Source organism: Grus americana, chromosome 13 (genome assembly GCF_028858705.1).
Source record: "Grus americana isolate bGruAme1 chromosome 13, bGruAme1.mat, whole genome shotgun sequence".
In the NCBI taxonomy this organism is placed as follows: domain Eukaryota; kingdom Metazoa; phylum Chordata; class Aves; order Gruiformes; family Gruidae; genus Grus; species Grus americana.
In genome coordinates, this window is record NC_072864.1 from 13231316 (window position 1) to 13246294 (window position 14979).

Consider the following 14979-nt stretch of genomic DNA (forward strand, 5'->3'; position numbering starts at 1 on the left):
ACATCTGTTTTATATATAGGGTATCAGTATGTATGTTCATATGCACAAGATTCAGTCAAGTGTACGTATAGTAGTGCAACATTGACTCCTAAATGGCCTGAAATAACTTTTTTTTTTTCCTGTTTTGTTCGTGGAAATGGAGTTACGTGAGGCTTGCCAGCCCCTCTCGCAAGGAAAGTGGGATGGGGAGGCAACCAGCCTTTTGATAACGCTACATGGAATACCCGAGTATTTCACTATGAGGACTATAACTCTCTTAGCATAGTACAAGCATGATAATATACTTACAAACATAGAGCCCATTTCAGCCACCAGTTTATCAAAGTTCTATTTGCTTTATAAATAAAACACTATGAGAAATTATTCTGTAAGATTAGGAGGCAAATTCAGCCTCTGTGTAATTCAACAGAATTTAAAGGACTGCTCCAGAGAAGAATTCGGTCCTCCAAATCTAATGTATTCAAGAAGGAGTTTTGAGGAAAACCGAATTTTTTTTAACAAGAGTTTTACAGATGTCTGCTAAAACCTTAATAGAAGCTTTGAGCCAGAGACTCCTATAATTCAACCCCTGAACTTTTGAACAACAATTTTATTTAGAAAGTTGATTTATTCATAAGTAAATAGGATACAGTGTGGATGAAGTACAAGGGATCAGGAGGCAGTTATTAGATTTATAAGTACAAAAGCCTCACTGTTGCAGACAGTGGAGGCTCAGCAGTTACTGTACCTTTCAAAACTAATATGTAACCATATCTGTTTTAAAAGAGTGATTCATATTACTCCGAATGCATGAGAAACTCTTTCTCATCCCCACCACAGGAAACTTGAGTCTGATTTTAATGAGCTTCAATTGGAATGTGGCCTTTGAAAAGTAGTGCATTTGAAAAGATGGAACATTAAATTTTGTAATGATGTAAAACATCTTCAATTTTTGACAGGACAATGGTGCTTATTGTGCTTTATGGGCCCAGTGGTGATTCAAAGGTCACTTTGTATATGACTCCACAGACAGGGGCAGCAGTGAATGAAAATTAGGTTACATGTGATCAGCTTTATTATTAATCAGATGAAAATGGATTTTTAACATTTTTCTAATGAGCAACAGAGAAAGAAGAAAATACCATGAATAAAACTACAAGAGGGAACAGCAAGACCAAAATGCACGATGTGCATAACCAAACTAATGTGTATTAAATCTGAAATCCTTAAATACTGTCTCAAGAAATAAAATGCAGCTGCATATTTTTGTGTCATAAATATATAGAAAACTGCTGAAATACCTACTGTAATTTACTATCTCTGTCCTTTGTTTATAACTAACTAATGAACTGATTTCTTCGTACAGTATATTATAGCAGCACCAGATAGCACTGCTATGGTTAAGGTTGTGTCAGCGTTTCCATTATAAATCCTGTTTTTCAGGGGTTTATAACTCAGCTGTAAAAATGCAGCCCAGGCTAAAACTTGGCGTGCAAGGTCTCTGCCAGGAAGCGCATGTATTTTACAAATTTCCCCAAAATGTCTCTCGGAATATTCTGGTATTACATGAATGCGAATTACAAAAATACTGTAAAAGTTTACTAGTTTGGGACCCTGCACTTGTTTAACTTTAGAAACAGGTTTTGATTTAAAAGAAAAACAAAACAAAACAGAAGTATGCACCTTTATAAAATGACAGGCTAACACATTTCTGCTCTGGAAAGAGCAAACAAATTAATAATATTTTTTAAATCCTTTGAAACAGCGGTCCTAGGCAGACTGAGCTGCTTTTTCATACCCTGGAATATTTTCATGCTAAATAAAACAGTGCTACAGAATTAGATTGTTGAATGTTTACCGTTGAATCCACATGCTGCGAATGAACTTGCATTAAACCTCACATTAATAAAGCGCTTGATCACAAGAAGCCTGTGTGTCTAGCTTTGTGTTTGGCTCAGCCAAATGCCATTTGGCTATCAAAGTCCTGTTTTGATTAGCAACTGGTGCCAAGAAGCAGGGAGAGGAGTGGCTTGCAGAAACGAGAAACGCTTCTTTTCGCAGTTAATCACCCAAAGAGGAGCAGAAAAAAGCCCCACAGAGCAACGATGGCTGAGAAGCAAACCCAACATCAGCCCTTCCGACAACAAAAGGCACCGCGGGTCCCTGTCCCGTCAGGCAGCGGGACGGTGGGCACTGCTGCTGCGGAGAGGTCCCGGCCAGGGCGGGGGCACCAATCCCACGCACGCCCACTCGGGGGGAACACCGTGCTTGGCGCGACTCAGAGGAACGGGGCAGAAGGAACGGGACGGCCGAGTTACAACAGCAAAAAGCACCGGTCAGAATAAGTGATGGTGTTGTATGAGAGGCTGGGAGTATTTTCTATCTTTCAAACATATTTACTGGGATAGAATCGGGTGAGCGGAGGGGGGGGCAGCAGACGGCGGGGTGCAGAGCTCCACCGTCCCTCCCCCTCGCACAGCGCACGCTCCCAGGCTCGGCACGGGGAGGGGGACGGACACGTCCTCCTGTCCTACTTGGGCTGCTTGTGCCCAGCCTGACTCAAGGTTTCCAACACCCGGCTTTCCTGAAAGCACCCCACGAGTCCACACAAGGATGGCTGCTCCATCCTAAACAGGGCATGGCATCAGAACATGGAGAAGATGCTAGTGAACCTTTTTCACGTCGTTTCCTGCATCTAAAACTTTACTTCAGCAGGTAAGCTGTAAAGCGGAGAGGAGGAGCGATGGCGGAGGCGCGGTGGAGCCCAGGCAGCGCTGGCTGCAGGCTGCTCCGAGCACAAAGCCGGGTTGCCCCGAGAAGCGCCAGCCACCATCCCAGCTCGAGGAGACGACCACGGCAGCTCCAGGCACCGTGGCACTAACTGCCTTCAGCCGCGCCAGCCCTCCCAGAGCCACTTTCCCACATCCCTGTGCATCCACGCAAGAGTGACCGCAGCCTTGGCCTAGGGCTGCTGAAACAACACCACTCAAGGTCCAGCACAATTGCATTGTCATGGATATTCCAGTCCCCTCCGCCGTGGGAAGTGCGTGAGGGGAAAAAAATCACTCGGGCACGTTCAGGACTGTTTAAACAATAAAAAGAAGACCGTGAGAACAAACGTGCTGTAGCTTACACTGAGCCACACGTCACCCTCCCAGAGCCGTGAGCGAGCGGTTCCTTCCCCCCGCACCACGAGCCCGTGCTACAACAGCGGGATGCTCCACTGCAGCTGCAGAGCCCCGCTCCCCACGTCAAAACCAAGGTCTGGGTAGAAGCAGGAACGTTCAAGCGACCGCAGGCCAGAGAGACAGCAGCTGCCAACCAGAAAGACAGGGTTCGAGGGGAAACCACAGAAATTCCCTGCGTCAAGGCTGTGTGGCAATATTGCCACCTCTACAAAGCCCAGAAAGGGGCTGCACGAGGCTCCTCGCCCTCCATCCCCCCCGGGTTCGGAAAGGAGAAGGTTTCAGGAAGGTCTTACTGTGGTTTCAAGGCACTTCTGGCTCTCCTGCAAAGAGGGTGCCACAGCAGCAAGCTGCACCCCGCGTTAATCAAGCGAGAGATGAGAGCAGCAGGACCTGGTTCTCGGTTAATGACGCACGGCTGCTCTGCCGGTGCTTCGTTATCCTCTCACCCCTTCGCCCCAGCGACGGGCCGGGGAGCCCTACCCCAACAGACTTTTACATGGCACGTTTTCCTGCTTCCTGGCTTATGTCTGGGGGAAGATACACGGATAATTAATTTTCCATGTATTTTATCTGAGTTTGTGATTCTGCTACGAAGGAGGGCAGGGAGTTCTGAAGCCTGTTGGTATGCTTTGAAAGGGAAGAGGGGGGAAGCAATCTAAAATACATACTCTGTTAAATAAGGATGCAAAATGGACCTTTGATCGCTCTATGGGTCGGTTCCTGATGAGTTTTTGTTCCACTGGCAGTGGTTTCTGTGACTATCTCAGGCTGCAATATCAACATATGTTTCTTTAAGAAAATACATAGCATTTGTAGTAAAATATAGAGGATATGCCACAGTATTTTTGATTATTAAGCTAAACAGCCATGTAAAATGAGTATAGCATATTGGCACTGATTCCTGCTGTACTGAGGCTCCTTTGTGAATCAGTTAATTAGCTCTTCCCCCCCCCCCCCCCAAATTTGCTTGAATAAATTCGTGGTTAGCACAAGTATGAAGAATTTTGCTTTTCTTGGCTAATTTCTTCTCTCTTCCCCCCTTTTCAAAGGAAACTTCACCCATCCATTGGGGTGGCACTGTTCGTTTTGGATAAAGATGACTAGCTAAAGAAGAAAGATTAACAAAAATGTATTTTTGTGTAGCAAAAGAGCTGCCCGTACTTTCCCTGAAAGTAACTGTCCATCACGGCATAAGGTGAAGAAACAGATTCTGCAGACTGTTACAAGCTTGTTAATTCTTTAATAAATTATCCATGAAAAAGTGTTAATTAACTAGTAAAAATGTTTAGGGATTCTTTGAGAAAAAAATCATAAGCACTGGAAAAGTGTATACTTAGCGATATATAAAAAATACAGGTTTTTAACTCAGTTTCTGAGACTTTTACAACAAAGTGCAGAGAAAGACAGATGAAATTATGTTCTGACTACATACACTGAATAAGCCCAATGGGAACCTCTGTATATAGTTATCAGTGGCATTGAAATCTGCTTAGGAAAGCAACAAGTCTTTTGTTCTGTTGACAACAGTTATTACAATTAATTCATTTTGTGATTGGTATTTGCACTGAGTGACAAGGTGTTATTTTACCTCAGTAAAAGTTAAAATGGTAATACCTACATGCGAAATAACACTGAGTTTGCTATCACTCACTCAATAAAAGCCTCTCTTCAGAAATGCCTGCTCAGCCACCGCTCCTGCAAACCTGAAGTATTAACATCAGACTTCTGCTTCTCTTTCCTAGACTTTTTTTTTTTTTTTTGCTCTTCTGAAAGTTTCTTTGGGGGTAACAAAGAAAAAAAAAGAAAAGTTGTCTATTTTATGCTAAAAGACAGGCTAAACCATAAGCGAACACAGCAAAAGGCCTCCGAACGCTGAGCTGCACCTCGGGGCGAGACCCCCGCTGCAGACAGGGGCTGCCAGCCCGGGCGGGCATTGCCCGGGGCCGCGTCCCACCGGCCCGACCGCGGCGGGGGAAGGGGGGCGCTGGGGGGCCGACAGCATCCCCTCTGCAGGGGGCGGAGAGAGGCGAGCCCAGCCACCAGCGCCGTGCCAGGGTGCTCTCCGTGCCGTGCTGCGGCGGGAGCCATCCGGAGGAGAGTCCTTCGCGCCGGGGGCTGCGGCGCTCTGTGCTGGCGGGACGCCGAGTGCCCACCCCCGGCCCGGCCCGGCCCAGAACAGCGGGACTTGCTGCGGCCCCGCTCCTCGCAGGGCTACGGGAGGCAGCAGCCCCGAGCAGCCCCGGGGGGAAGCGGAGGGTCCCCTGCCGCTCCGCGCAGGACCAGGTGCCAGGCAGATGCCGGTGCCGAGCGAGCCGTGGAGCTCAAAGCGGACGGCTGGGAGTTCCACGGGGCTGAGGCCTGCCCGCCTGGCGTGCCACAAGGCAGGGCCTGCGCACGGGCTGACGGAGCCCGCGGCCGGCGGAGCCGCCCCGGGCCAGCGGAGGAGCCGGGACCCGCAGGCCCACCCGCGGCAGAGCCAGCGCAGCCACGCCCGGGCGCGGCCCCGCTCTGTGACGGGCCTGCTGGCGGCTGAGCACCGAGGGGGCCCTCGGCCGGGCGGGAGAGCCGGGCCGCGCCTTTGTAGCGAGAGGGAGACCAAAGAAGGAGCGAGGAGCGTGAGGTGATATAAATTTTACCTTTTGTAGCAGGACCCAGCAAACCAAGGAAAGTTTGCAGCGCCAGCAAATGGCAAATAACCTATTAGCTATGGATAGTTCGGCACGTCTCTACTTTTATTATAAGTTAGCCTCACTAAACCATTGACTTAACAGAGAATCATTATAAATCCCCATTTTGAATTTTTTTATTAGCAGTATTTATCACCTTCTCAAAATCAATCCTATATTTTTAAATTAAAACAAATGACTACTTGTACTGCAATCAATATTAGTACATTTCCCTTTTTTAAAAGGAGAAAAAATGGAATACAAAGAAATGTCCTTCTTGGGCTGCATCAATCCAATTTCAATATAATTCAATATTTAATAAATATAATCCTCCGTGTCTGTGCAGGGAAACATCATAAAAAATGCAAAAGGTTTCCCGGTCTCCGATAACTTGCATGAAACAAAGTGTTTCCTTATTCCTTCCATAAATACTGCAGTCTTACGCTACTGGTTTTTTTCTTCCTGTGTATTAGAAAGAGTTTGCTCTGATTATGTATAAGAAAGGAGGCTTACATATTTCACGATTAAAAATCCAAAATGCTACCTACCATCCCCAGAACTTGACCATCTTTATCTCTTTGTACGTCTTTGGCTCGTTGTTTTTGAAAGGGCAAAAAAAAGAAAAACCTTATATAATACCTAATTTGTACATCTGTGGTTTCCCTCTGACTTGTGTAGGCACCATATGTTTTTAATTATCATAATAGCCTTAAAGAACCTGTTCAGTGGGAAACACATATGATCCTTTTATTACTGGTTTGTAATTTAAACAGTTTTAACAGAAAAGGTCTGGCTATAAGGGACCGAGAGGCACAAAGGTCTAAAAACCCTGTTATTGACCTCTGAAAGCATGAGTTCAGATCCCACCCACCGAGGTGGGACCCGGCTCTCCCGCCTCTGACAGAGGTAATCGGTCGCATGTGAAACGGCTCTTCGGGACCTTAAAAGACATAATCTCCAATCTCAAATGACTCGACGTTTCAGTCAGCGGCTGACACAATGAAACCGGGGTCTATAAACATTATCGCGCGCCCGATCTGAGCTTTCTTCTCCCTGGTGAAAGCTCGTGGAGCAGCGGTGTCGTAGGAGAAGCCCTATGAACGCCAGAAGCCCAGAATTTCAGCAATTCTCATTAGTTGTTGCCCTTTCAAATTCCTGGTTTTGTCCTTTATGCAAATGCAAGACTGGTGAGCACGCCAGTCTCCCAGCCACGGGAAACAGTCAGATATTCGGAGGTAGGAATTAAATTTAACAAGTTCAATTCACTCCTGATTCTGGACATCTAAACACATAATCAGTCTGATAATGTTATTAATTATCATTCAAGCGACAACCTTTGACACTGGCATGCTCCCACAACCTCCCTACTCCAATAACTCAAACAGAAAATCGTTGGCATGAAAACCCACAGTCTTATGAACAGAAATTGCAAATAAGCAGGCACTGAACATACGACTGGGAGTGAGCAAAATCCCCCTTTTCAGAGAGAAAGCAGAGGCTCACACAATAGCTGAGTCACTTGACCCAAAATGAAATTCTGTACAACTTCGTCCCAAAACAGATAATTTACACCCCAAACAAAGAGCTGTGGGGAGAAGAGGGTGGGGAAGGGAGCCTAGCTAAAATTACACTGAGGCTGGAAGTCGTTACGGCTCCATCTCAGGAGATGGATGGTGTCCTCATTAGAACAAAGCTTTATTTAGACGGACGGACAGAATCCTTATTAGAACATTAGGCTGAAAAGTTTAAATGTCAGGAAATACAAAATTAAGATTTTGCAAATAAATGCTGACTTGGAGGAAAAAACTTAGAGCTCCCTGTACATATCCCACTGGAGACCCTTAGGAAAAAAGAAATCACTCAGGAATGGCAGTCTCCGGTGCCAATCTAACCCTTCGAGGGTATTCTTGGAAAACTCCATTTCGCAAGAGGCAGAGGAGATCCCTCTTCTTGGGCAAAGTGGTTTCCACTCGCGGTCTGATGCTATCGGCCCCGGCCCTGGCAGCACGCTGAGCCCAGGGGGACGGGAGGACTCGGGAACTGCCTCCTCCCACCACCCGTTTTGGGGGGAGCCCACCCAGAGGAGGGCGTGCTGATGTTGGAAACCCATTTCCAGCTGCACGGACCCCAAAAACTGCAAATCGGCCACTCCTTGCGCTTGCCTGTCTCGTTCCCTGTCCCCAGGCCCTCTGCTTTCTCTGGGGAAACTCAGGTATTTTGCAGTGATGGAAAGACAGCTTAATTATCTCGCATACAAAAGATGGTCATTATTTTCCATTTTACCTGAAAGCTAATGGATCTTGGGATACCAGACGTGGATGCTCAAAATCCCCTCTGGAGCCTTTCTGGTCATTTGTCGTCTCTCGGTTGCCTTTGGTGCACACCGGTCTCTGCCGAGGTAATATGTGAGCTATTGCACACTAAAAGCAGATTTTTGAGAGAGGAAGTGCGTGCACACACACATACACCCACACCCACCCAGACACCCTCCACCCCCCCTGTCCTGCACCTTGCTTGCAGGTCCTGCTCCAAAGTGCAGTGACCTGAGGAGGAACTTCTCATCTCACAGGCTTCAGTGGTTCAGGGAGAAAGGCAAGGCAGGGTTTGCTCCCGCGAGAGGCACAGCACTGCAGAGCTCTGCATGGCGTGGTCCTGGTCCTCTCATCCCAGGGTCACGGGAAAGAGCTGTGGGTGCTGCTGCCCCCCCGCTTTGCTGAGACAGACCGAGGCAGCCGGTGAGACGGACGTGCCGATGGAGGCAGCCATCTCCACTGGCCTCTCCAGAGCTCCCTATTCTTCCTGGATGCAGCGATTCTCGCGTGGCACAAGGTCACCCACCTGCATGTCATGGGCTCGTCCCCTTTGCAAGGCTCTAGGCCTCCACCTTGAACTTTCTACGTGAGCCAGAAGGGGACACTTATGGAAACAGAGCTTCTGCTGGGATTAAACAAATTTTAAAAAAAATAATCTTACATTTGATCTTCTAAATAAATAAATATTTTTCTCTTTGGGTTTTTAATTATTTTTCAGTATAACTCCAGTGAAAATCTAGTTTTCCTTTCACACAGCTTCACCCACAAAATCATCGGGATGAAGTTTTCTGATGAAACGGAAGTGCTCAGTGTTTAACTTGCAGCACGGGGAGGATGACAGGGAACACCACGCGTTGCAATCACACAACCAGAGGACGATTACTCAGCGGGCAAGCCCTGCTCTCACACAGACATGGTCCTGTACCTCTCACACCACCTTCTAAGAACTGACTCTGCCAGCCACCAGCAAAGGAGGCAGTACCGATGCACCCCACCAGAACGTATCTCCTCGCCTTTGGAAAGACACAACGGATCCATCCATCTGTTGAATTCATGTCCGTCACCACCAAGTAAAGTCAGCCTAGGGACCCTTCATGCTCTAGGTCTCAAGCAAAGTGCTTGCACCTCGTCCTCTTCTTCTCCCATACACATACGAACACAATTCTACCTTAAGAGAAATCCCAGTTCTGGGCCAGAGAAAACTCTTCTTCTATTTAAGGATCCTCCTTTCACGGTAAGGATCCTCCAAATTTCCAAAAAGTGGATAACAACAATACCACTGTGATCCCATCTGTACACAGCAATGGCACTGTAATGCGTAGAGCATAAAACACCAAATTCCCACAGACAGCATCTGTCTTACTACAAACAATGGACCATTATCTTGTAAATAATTCTGATTAAGCTGCAGCATTTTCCCCAAACAAACAGTAGGGGAGCAGAGGGTGAGGATTTTTCTAGTGGGAGTGCCGGTTTTCTCCTTCCCCAGCACCGACACTGTTTTTTATTCAACTGATTGGCCCCCTCCCCTCCCCGCTCTGTCCCCCATGGCTTGGTTTTCATCTTCTGACCTTATCCAGCTGTCAATCATTTTGGCAACTAAAGAGGGAGCCGTCATGTTAATGGGATTCCCACCTCTATCCTTTGGGAAAGCTTTTCTGGTTTGGTGGTGGGTTTTTGTTCACCCAAACGTACAGTTCTATAATGATCAGTGAATACACCCATAAACTCTCCCGTTATTAAATAGTTCTCATGTTAGGGAATGGAAAAATCAGCCGCACCACTGGGTGCGTGTTGGCGCCGCTCAGAGTTTGGGATGTCTGGTGTGCCAGTGACGCGTCTTGGTGCGTTTGGCACCTGGGTGAACACGGCATGGGAGCAGACTTTGCTGGGCAAAAGCTGTCGTGCTCTTCAAACTCCCAGCAGAGAGCGCAGAGCCTGTGATGGGGAGCGGGGCTGGGGGCTGCCAGCCCGTGCCAGCGGGGTACCTGCACCCGCGGGAGCAGCACGCTGCGCTCCTCCCCACTCCACCTGGCAGGCTAAACCAGCAACAGGTTTACCAGGAGGATTTGAAAGGATTTACTAGCAAACCAAGCACACGGGCAGGACCAGGGTTCGCTGTGCAAAGGGACAAGTGAAATGACACAATTAGGGCTAACGTGGTCCTTTCTCCTAAGGTCCACAAACTGGTCTATGTGAACTGAGGAGAGCTCCCGAGAAATCCTGAATTTCATCTTTAACATGTTCATTCAATGCACAAACCTTTTCTTACACGTCTGTCTTGATAAATGCCTCTATATGGCTGAAGTGTTGGTTTTCCTTCCCTGCATCCTCTTAACTTGCCTTGTTATACATGTGAGCTGTTCGGGATCAAATGCGCTTCCTGGCTTGAATAAAAAAAAAAATAATATAAAGCAAAGCAGCAAGGACTAATCTAGCACGGTAATGTTGAAAAGCAGGCAATAAAAATTTTAACTTACAAGTAGCAAATGGAAGTCACTGCCATTCAATTAAAAACCACACAGCAGCCAGTTCAGCCACCAGATCAGCAAGCGTGAGCGGGAACGCCGGGACCTGCCGAGCACTGCGGGGACCAAACACTGAGCATCACGCTGACGCTGAAAAGGAGGGGACAAACCGTGGCAGAGAGCGCGGCAGGTCCTCGGTCCAGCCCTCGCTGGGGCTGGCGTGCTGCGGCGATGGTCAAAAACCGGTGGCTCAAACCAGCTGGCGCTCCGAAGAGCCCCGAGGTCAAAATTCATGGATTCGGTGGAAAGACGTTATGGCCAAAATACTGCAAGGGTCCTGCAGGTGCAGAGAGCCCCCGAGCGCCGGCCGCTTGGCACGGGTAGGGGCTGCGGCTGAAGGCGGGTTTCAGCACCGGCTTCGCCGCACCACGCTGCTCACGAAGTCGAGCTCACGAACGCTGCTGGGATATAGAAGGGATGTACACACCCAACATATATTTTAAATGTGTGTTTATTTTCATCAATAAATTTTTATAGCTTACTGTAGTTAGAGAAGGAAGCATTTATACACTGAGGACTTATATAATGTTCTTCATCTTCAAAGTGCTTTACAAACATTAATTAATTCATTTATCCTCACAGCACTCCTACCAGGGAGATAAGTACTATTATTTTCCATTTCACAATGGAGAATCCAAAGCGGAAAACTTATTTTTTTCCATGGTCAGTGAGCGAATCACAGGTAGACCTGCAGGAGGAGCGAGGGCTGCCAGCTTCTGAGCATGAGTCCCCCTCCCCAAATCTTATTTAAAAGACTCGAGTTCTGCCGGAGTCATGGCACATACCGGGATATGCCTTGGGTTTTTCCTTCAGTAAGAGATAATTAAGGAACAATTCCCTCTCTGATCCCCAGCATGGCATGCTATTTTCTACCCCAGTGTTGCTCTGCGAGCAGAACAATGGCTGTTCTATGCAGGGAACGGCGCTACAGACGCCCCGGATCAGAGGAGATCGGCTTAAAGAAACTTGCTGGCCCGCGTCTCGCTCCGTGGACAATGGGGCGGGTTAGGCGGCTGTGGGTGCAAATGCCTGACGTGGGGGCGGCTTTAGAAACACCTGTTTGCAAATGGCAACGCTGCGGGCAGGGGCATCTGTCAGCTGGAGTCACTCGCGTCCAGCGTACCTATCTGGAGATTCCATGTAGTAGGACAATTGCTGCGGTTTCTGGTATTTGGTCTCAACCCTCCGCGCATTCCTTTTACATTCGTGCGGGAGGGATCTATAGTGCTCCCAGCTCACCTCCGTGGTGCTGCTGTAAATAAACCTCTGTCTGCTCTGCCAGCAAATGCGCGGCGGCTTCAAATGGCAGTAACAGGTACTGTGAGCCTGAAAGGCTCGATTTCGAGGCATCTCAAAAAATACAATTGTGACGGTGTCTTCCAGGGAAGCGTTCAGATCAGAGAACTTAGATCAACATTGGGGATGACAAACTGGGAAAAAAAAAAATCCTAATTTTATAATGTCTGAGAAAGACGTGTTTCACCTGTTATAATCCTTGCTGGTGAAGACCTTACCCACCCTGCGTTTCTTCCCACTAGTTTATGTTTTGACAATAATAAAAATGTGCAAACCCCCAAACCTGCTAGGTAATTTCCTAGCTTGGAAAAGACAGATTCATTAGCAAAATAAACTGCCAAGTTAAGCCACAGCATATTGCAGAAGACACAACCACGTCCTACGGGGAAAAGGCCCGTACCTAGACGTCACTTTGGAACAACCAGAACAATTGTTTAGTGAGAAATGGGTTTTGCATATGACTCATCAACCCTTGAAAACAGGATTTCTTATATAATACAAGTGCTGACACAGCCTGCACTTGAGTGGTGTGACTGCAGCTGTATAATTACAACTTTAGATTTGATGTTATGGACCTTAGGTTACGCCATTCAGACAAATGCTCCATTGTGTTACAGAGATATTTTTTCCTTAGTCATATTGCCCACAGGACAATAAGGACTATATTCACAGCTCACTGCGTAGAAGTTTAGGCATAGAACAGCCAGCGGTATTACACAAGATGAGATTATACCCTATGGGGGTTAAGTGAATTCATAATTGCCACTTTTCCTTTTTTTTTTTTTTTCCTTTGCTCCTAGTTGATACTTTTTTGGAAGTGCTCTCCAAATAAAAGGAAGAACAATCTCACACTGAGTCTGGATAAATGTTACAGTTGTCTCACAAATGCTGTATTATTTCTAGCCCTTCCAAAATAATATAATTGTCCTACTGCTGAACTACAGATTTTTCTCAGTATGACACAGAACGCTAAAATGTCAGGTCCTGACTCATAGTCTTTTGGTGGAATAAATAAAAAGTACCAATATGCTATTCAAAACTGACAGCATTAATGAAGATGTGACACTGGGAGCCCTAGTCATGTTTTCCTTTAGCTGCCATCGCGTACCCAGCGGTGCACCAAACAGGCCACCACCTCTGGGTCCCACCCTGGAAACACTTACCATAGACCCGAGCGGCACTACTGGGACTGATGCAACTGGTTGCTGGTTATCCTACGCTCGCTTTATTTTGGGTGAATCGCCCGCGGGTCTGAGCAGTGAGGCTAGTCTCAGGACGCTTATCGCACACTCTTTCCGTGGGAAACGAAAAGGAGAGGTCAGTGCTACCCGCAGTACGGACGACTGTGCCTTAATGTAAGGCTAGGCAAGATTGACCACGAAAGATCACTCACGGGCTGCGTGCTCCCGGTATTTCTCCGCTGGGACAGACGTCGTATGCCCGTGACTCACTAAGGCTGTACTTCCAGCTGCAGGACTGGACCCAAACATGCAGCTCACTCTGGCCAAGCACCCAGGCACTAATACTTACACACTTAATCCATCTCACGTTACTTGTTTTTAACCCGGTGGCCTCCACAAAAAATTCTGCTGGATTTCACTAGTGATAGAGGAGAACCAGGTCCCACGTTCCCAATGTATTTTCTGTGACAGAGGAAACAAATCTAATGCCCCCCCTCCTATACCTGCCTAACCATACAGGCGGCGTTCTAACCACAAACCCCTCCTGCCTCAGAAGACTGCGTTTTTAACAAATATCCTTTACAAAGGGAGCTTTGCAGAGTTTGACTCTCAAAGCATCAAGCAACTGCGGATTGCACGAGTGGTCTTTGGTCTACCAAAAGGTACAACGGTTTCTCACAGAGTTTTCTTGAATGAATTAACAAAATGACTCAAAACTGCACTAATGGTTAACAGCTTTTTTTTTATTAGCAACACTGAGATAAGTTATTGAAGCATTTTAGTATTGTTTTACATTCCATTCAGAAGTGACCTAACTTGTAACTCCATATACATTTAAAGATATAGTTTGACACTTATTCAGAAAGCAACAATTATTAAAACTTACATACCTTCATTACCAGGAAACCTTAATATAATTTCTAATTACTTCCAACAATACTCTATTCCAAAGCACATGATAACCCACTAGAAGTTTACACATTTCACTTCAATCACAGGTTTTAAATTGTGGATGTCAGAGTGCTGTTCATTGAATTTTACTGTCTTTCTTGGTTAATATTGGAAAACCTGGCACAATATATTAAGCTAGAAATATTGCTTAAAGAATATGAAAAAAGATAACTACAGTATTTTTTCCTGCTAAAGCATTACAAAATACAGGACCATTAAAAACTCAAATAGAAATGACAATAAATAACCTTAAAAATGTTAAGAGAATTTTCACTCATACTAAAGTCCTTTCCCTAAGCTTGCCAAACACATAAATAACAGAACATATTCAGGACCTCTATTTTTGTACTATTATGATGGTTTGTTATATATTGTGGATGTACTGTGTATACATATATTAATGCTTACACTTAAGGTATATATATTTTCTTTGCTGAAACAATTAATAAGCCTCAGGTAATTATTTATCCCTGGTACTACAAGTATCTAGATAGGTGGGAGCAAACCCCAGAAATTCCAGATCTGCAATACTGTGCATAACAAGATCATCTCTGCATAAAGATATTCTAAAGTTCCTTAGATTACAAAGACGAATTTGGTTATTTATTTCTGAAAGCCTGTAACATAAAATTATAATTGCTGTCAAATTAATTGTTTAAAATTGGCCTCATAATAGGTATTAATTGTACACTTAGTTTTGACTTACAAGGATGTCTAAATTGTTTGTGTTCATGAGCAGTTATAGAAAATACTATACCTCAGACACAAGAATATATATATTCCTGAACCAAAACACAAACCAGAGCATTGTCCCACTTTGGAAAGATCTGGAAACATCTCTACGCCTCTGCCTAATCCTAAATTATACTTTAAGTTCG